We start from the raw sequence: 7,326 nt of genomic DNA on the forward strand, positions 1-7,326 counted from the left end.
ACAAAACCAGAAAAATGAGGTTCATGGTAGCTTATACTATGATTTTCTAGTCAAGTTCTTATGCACTAGGAGATTGTGCAACACCAAAAAATACACACTTGAGGCTGATGAAAGGACAACCATATCTCAAAAAATCTAGTCTAAAACAAGCAGGATAGAAGACACTCATGAAAAGGAAGCTGCACATCTTTACAGCCACAAGAGCATCTTAATAAATAACAACCAAAATAATTCAGCTGAGAGTCTGTATGTATGTTGTGTGGTGACAGACTGTTAAGACATACCTTTTCTCAGCACAATCAGCATCTCAACACACTTGACAGACTTCTTCAAATCAGACACAACCTGTATGCATCACCTGAACAGTCGAGACAGAAGGATGGGAATCGAGGGCAACTGTTTAAAAAGTACAGCCAACTGGCATGTTTGTTATTACTTTGCTACTACTCTTACCATAAAGACAATCTAAACCTGCATCAAAACTCCATCAGGAGTGTGCTGAAACAGGCTGTAGGACTACGATCCACTGAGCATCCAGGCCTGGTCCCTGTGCCCTGGGACACGCTGCAGCCCTGGTGACTTTGCCGTCCCTTTCCCTGGCACTGAGGTTGGCACCTGGCCCAGCCTATAATGCCCTTAGGCCTAAGACCAATTCCTGCAGTTTTAACAGAGCAAGTCTTTTTTTCTCCCCTACAAGCATTTCAGGGCCTATAATAAGCAGCCGGAGCCACCAACAATATTCATATCAAAATGCACACACACAGAATGCCATCTCGTGCTGCAACCCACCCATCTGCAATCCTGTTACCCAGCAGGTTGCTATATTCAAGTTTCAGCAGTGCAGCATCTTGACATGCACTTCCTGAAGCCTCCCTTAAATTGCAGTTAACAGATTTTAAATGTGTACAGATATTACGCATGGTTATATCAACACCATTTTTGTAAGAGCGTACATGGTTTAGAATAAAGGTGACATTCTTTCATCTACTAGTTTTATCCTTGATACCTTAGAAGATATGATAGGCACTTGGATGGTAAATGTGAATTATTTGTGCTAGGACAAAGTCTTCTTCCTCCACAAAGAGCAGCTATGGGACCTATCCCACGCTATATAGTAAACAGAAGCACATCTGCTAACTCAGGAGCAGGTACCACGAGTGCTACATATGAACAAGAACGCATCACGGAGGGCAGGGACGTGAAACTAAATCAGAGACTACCTATGCAAGTCTGATGGTGCAGCAGTTGAACTTAAGCATGCCTCCAAATGCCTCCTGAACATAGGAGGTATTTTTGGATTTTTTCTCAAATTAAACTGAAAAGAGTAGTTCCTAAAGCTTGAAAATGGATTATTTAATTTAATTTTATTTTTTCTGGCATTTTACTGCAAACACTCATAAGACTGTTTTCAGGTTAAGAAAAACAAGCAAAGGGAAAATGCACAGGTTAGAGTTCGTTCTTGAAATTTCGCCCAGAATTGCTAAGTGTTAATCTCTGGAGGAAAAGCAAACTAATTCTATAAGAGTGGCTCTGATTTGAGGCCATACAATCTGTTTCTCACATCTCTCAAAGATTTCATATAGATTTTGACAATCTACCAATTGCACAAAATCCCATGAAGATTTTATTCATTAAACCTAATGATTCCAGCAAACTCTTCTCTTAATAAGCTTTTGAGAACATGTGCCAATAGCAGCACTCCTGAGCTGCAGACTTAACATAGTTATGGCAGCTGAAATTTAGCTTTCCTCAAACACGAGCAAAACCAATACATTAGTATCTACTTAGAAGAGAAAATGGTAACAGAAAATGGGACTTATTAACAGCTAATGCTTCTTAAAACAAAGTAAAAAAGTTCAATAATGTCACCCAATAATGTCACCAGTCACATTCTGCGAACGTTTTGAAATAAAGGCTGCACATCACAGCTCATTTCCCACTTAATTTGTGTACACAGTTAGGAAGTCACAATTCCACATAAAAGCCTCCATTTAGCATTTACACACTAAATGGAACATGATTTTTTTCTCCTATTAAACTATCAGAGTTATTTACTTATTTTTGCTCAAGGGGGTGAGGTGGGTGGAAAAGAGAAGAATGGTTTTGCTCTTTCTTCCCTAGTCTTGCTGTTTAACCTTATGCAAAATATCCTACAGTTTATTATGCTTACTGCAGCATTAGGACAGGTATTAGAAGGGATGCTTCAGGAAGTTACACTAATGATTCAGCTACATACCCAGGCATAAATGCAAGGAACTTCAGTCACCGTGGGGCATAACAGCTCTGCAGAGCATCCCCCACCTCCACCATTAGAGTTCTCTACCCAGGTGAGCCCTTCAGCTTCTCCTGCATGAAGCCCACTGTGGGTCCTCACTCTCTACCTTCCCCCAGCCTATGAAAATACAGAGCTTAAGGTATGGCTCCTCACACTTCTCTTTTTTCCCCTTCAAAAATACATTTGTCCACTTTGAAGGTTGCCTTCATTTCCAGCTGCCCAGAGGGCGTAAACCCTTCTGTCCCTCTTGACTGAGCAGGAGACAGAGAACACAGACATGGTCCTGTCCAGCCTGCTGTAGGTAGCCCTGCTTGAAGAGGGGGTTGGACCAGAAGACCTCCAGAGGTCCCTTCCAACCTCAACCATCCTGTGAATGTGCTCCTTAGGTTTTAACTATGATGAAGGAACTGGCCAAAGCCCACCACAGCTAGATGTAATTGAGATTCCTTTCTCTTTGGGACAAAACCAATAAGGAGCATTCACCTTGAACCCCAAAGTCTGTGAAAAGGGCCAGACTTCTAGGGAACTGAACTCTACTTTTTCCTCCTGTCCATCACCATCCCCTACAAAATGAATAAATAAATAAAATAAATAAAGCAAAGACAATGAAACACTACTTAAACCACGGGACGATCTTCAAGAAGTTGATCTTTGCCTGTAGTCTTCTATCCTGCACCAAGCCTTTCCAGGTCAGTGGAGCTCTTGCATAAGAAATTATACCCTTGTAAGACACCAGCAGGATGAGTGTAAGACTCACCCACAGCCACAAATGTCTTAAAAAGTTGTGTAATGGGACCATCAGCAAGCTTCTCTAGGTCAAAAGAGGCAAGGTGAAGGACAGAGAAAATGTCTAGCTAGGGTAGTCATGGGTCTTAAAAAAACACAAGCACAACAAGCAGTGAAAGGATTACATGGCCTGATCTAGCACTACACTAAGAATCAGCACCTTGTGAGGTAAGGAGTAGTGGACTTCTGCCTTGCCAATAATTGGGGTTTTCTGAAAGCAACAGTGTGCCCCGGCACCAGACAGCACTTCTGCACTAAGCCCCATACATCTGGCATGAATTTACAGAGATGCTGACCCATAGGGATGAAGCGAACATCCTCCAAGCCCTACAGACCAATCCTTACCCCTTCTGTTCAAAAATATAATTCAGACTTTTTGCTTTCTCAAAAACACGTATAACCACGTTTACACCTGATTTAAGAACTGCATAGATAAAAACTTTAAGTTTCATGAAATGATATAGTTTCACATAGTTTTCTATCAGTATATGTATTTATGGTCAAACTCCTCAGTCAGTGCAGAGATGAGTAAAGTGCCAGTCTTAGTAAAACAAAGGTGGGCTGTTAATATTAAACTGCTTCTTTCCAGATTAAGACACTTCTATTTTAAGACACTTTTTTTAAAATCCAAAAGCATAGATTTTTTGTATTATTGTTACTTTCGTTTATACCCAAGGCCCCATCATTCAAATTAAAGGCAAATATTGTTATTCTAGTTCGCTGCTATTATACCATCTGTTTTGCCCCCCATGATCACTGTCTTTTTTCCCCTCCTTTTTCCATCCCTTATGGCCACAGTGCAAAAATACACCATCAGTCCAGCTGACGTAAAACGCTGGAGCTGTACACAAAGCAAGCAGTGAATTGGACCCGCAGGCCTGATCTCCCACACTGTAGTGCCTTTCTATGCTGGAGCGCATAGCCCAGCCTGGAATGTTATGGTTGGATGCGGTACAGGTCTCTGAACAAAAAATATATATAAAAAAAAAAAAAAAAAGAAAGAAAAAAAACGCGTTGTTTTCATTCCCGATGTGTTTACATAAAGGCTCTAAAGAACACAACCTGCAGGTTATTTCTAACCCCTGCTCTGCCCACCAGCTGCCTCCCCAAGCCATGCCCCAACCACAGCAACCCACACGACGAGCCCCCACAGTGACAACCTGCAGTTCTCTGCAGCTGCTGCACTCCAACAGCTGGCAATAAATTACCAGGGCTGCATGCTCCCAGCCCTATTTGTCAGAGCTGCAGAAAGCGGGCAGAAATGGTTAATTGCATCTGAGCCCGACTGCACTGCCAGGGCAGTTTTTGTTACAGCATCATCATCTGGCGCTCAGGCAAAACTGGCCAACAAACCCATTTTTAGCTGGAGTAATGTTTGTAATGAATTAGCTGGTATTTATCTGACTCTAATATGGGTCATTGAACTTCACCCAGCTTTTCCTCGCAAAACAGTGCGAAGCACAAACTGGCAGTCTGCACTTACTTGAATGCTTGCACATCACTGCCGGCATCGCCGCAGACAGAGCGAAGAAGTATACTTCCTACCAGCACTCCTGGGGCAGGGACTGTGATTTTGCATTGTTTTACAAGCACTCAGGGCATGGTGGAGGTCTTCAGACAGCAGTTCAAAGCAGCACGGCAAGACAAACGATGAATAATATGAAAAAGGAAAACAATCCCTGTTTTCACATGCCCTGCCACAATGCTGTTTACTCAGCTAGGACAGCTAAATGTGCAGATTTAATTAGGCGAGAAAGACTTACCCCGGCAGGTCTGCTGTCACTTCTGCTCGTCACTTGGCACACATTGCACAGAGCAAGGAAGCTATTTCAGCCCACACTTCCAAAGATGTTCTTTAAATTTGGTACCTGTTACGACCCATAGACAAGCAGATGGAATGGGATACCTGGTGGTAGACAGCCATCACACCATGAGGTAGGGCACTGTCTCAGAGCAGCTTTCAGCTCTGAAATTCTGTCTTTTCCTCTCGTTCTGAAGCTCCTGAATATGCAACCCATGAAGACAGGTGGGCTTCTGGTAAAGGGATGGACAGCTGAGAAGTTCTTGTGCGTGGCATCTTTGCTCAAACACCACATTCCATGTTCCTTGACTTTTGTTGCTTGGTTTTGTGTACTTCATAGAATTATTGAGGTGGCAGAAGTCAAATTTATTTCAAGTGCCTCCTCCTAAAGTCATGAAAATAAATTTCTGATTTTAATCGCCCACATCAGAAAATAAATTCAGGTCCCTCTGCAGACACTGTCCTAGCACAGCATACATTTGTGGTTTGTTGTTGTTTCTTTTCATCTTAGTTTTTCCCCTCTCCATGTATTTAAATAGGACAAATCTGCATGGCTATTTAGATTTAACTTCCTCCAACAGCACTTCCCAAGCTGACAGCCTCTCATCCTGAACAGCTAATGTCAACCTAGCTGGAAGCCTGAGATCCTACAGGCACTGTGAGCACCACATCTTACGGGTAGTCATACAGACCCAACACAATCCCTGACCACTACATAAGCCTAGCATAAGTGGCCACTCTAGCCATGGTCCCATATATATCAATTCCTGACTAAATTAAATATTCACACGTATGACACAGGTAATTTGATTTTCCATTAAAAAAAATGCTTCTTAAGAGGTATCTGTAACAGAAACCACTTTTCCAGAGCTTTTAGCTTTACTAAATGTTTATTTTCATGCTCCTAGTCCGTTAATGTAGTGTCAAAGAACTACTTTGTGTTGCTCATATTACACACTGCTAACTTTTCATCTGAAATTCACATTTAAGATTCTTAAACTATGAAGCAATAATCAGTATATTTGCAAAACCATCTTTAAAAAACAAAGAAAGCTGTACAATGAGTCAGCTAGTCACCTATTCTTTCTAACACAACTTTCACGATATTTTTGAGCCAGAGGCAGCATATCTGGTTTTGATGCAGAGTGTCACACATATACTTGAAATTATCTATGAACTTGCAGCAACAGTAATATCCCAAAAAGGGATTTAAATGTTTCAGTCTTCAGTGCTCCTTAACATGAGCACATAACTAATGCTGGGACAGAAATATCCCTTACTTTTGTCTCAGACACCCAACAGCCATCTATCCCATGCACCCATTTCATCTCACTGCAGTCTTTACCTGCACCTTTACACGCTCCTGATGCACATTCATCTGTCCCAGAACACTGTGGGAAAGTTGTTTGATGAATCTCTCAAATTTTACACTGTCCGTAAGCAATAAACCTATTACTACTCTTCTGATAGCAAGTCCATGACAAAACTCCTGTTCATTATTATTTTTGGCTTGGGTCACAGCATTACTTATGCATTGCTCCTTTTTACGTGCTTATTAGGACTATGAACTTAGGAGGAAAACCCTTTCCTCAGCGGAAGACTCAAAATTGGAGAATGTCCTCAGGGAGAAAACTGTGGCTTTTATGAATCCTTCTAAAATTCAAGTCTTACGCTGCAAAAAGGAAAACAGAGGGATGAACTTGGCTACTGCTTATCAAAAAATTAGTTCGAAGATGTCAGCTTGTCTTCTGCAGGATATCCCATTTCATCCGTTCATCTAGGGAAAGGCAGGACTGCAAGATTCAGCATTCTCACCTGGAAGGGTGAGGCCTGCTAGAAAGGCAGCAAGAAGGAACGCTGCCAAGATCAGAAAACCTTACTGTCTGCTGTGCACCACCATTACGTCTGTGCAAACAAAGTTGATTTATGGTAGCATTTGTTTTTCTTCCTTCAGCACCATCCCTCACTTACATCCTACTTCAGCTCCATTAAAATCAAGCAGAAATTTCCTGCTAACTTCAACAGGAGGAGGATCAGGCTAGTAATGATCTAGACACAGTAATGGGTACAAAAACTCCTGTAACTTGCATAAATGGAAGTACTTTTGCTAAGGAGCATTGAATGCTCTAGAAACATCGAGTGAATCTCTCGTTTTATGCTCCTTTCCCCTTCTTATCTTACTCAGTCTTTCAGATGCAACCCTGTACATGATCAAATCTAACTGGTTGCATCTTTACAAAACTTACATTGCTATTTCTATATCATTTTATTTCTAGCATGCTACAAAACACCTAAAACGCTTCTTGCGCACAATGCAGGTAAAATAGAGCATATATGTGTTCTATGCCATAGAAAACAAGTACTGCTTGGACTTCACAGATTTAGGAAATGATTCAAGAACTGCTTATCTTCATGAAAATGCAATCTGTGTAATGCTGCTAAGGTCAGGAAGAATAGTTTTTGG

The sequence above is a fragment of the Netta rufina genome (assembly GCF_964035555.1).
Source record: "Netta rufina genome assembly, chromosome: 4".
Lineage (NCBI taxonomy): Eukaryota > Metazoa > Chordata > Aves > Anseriformes > Anatidae > Netta > Netta rufina.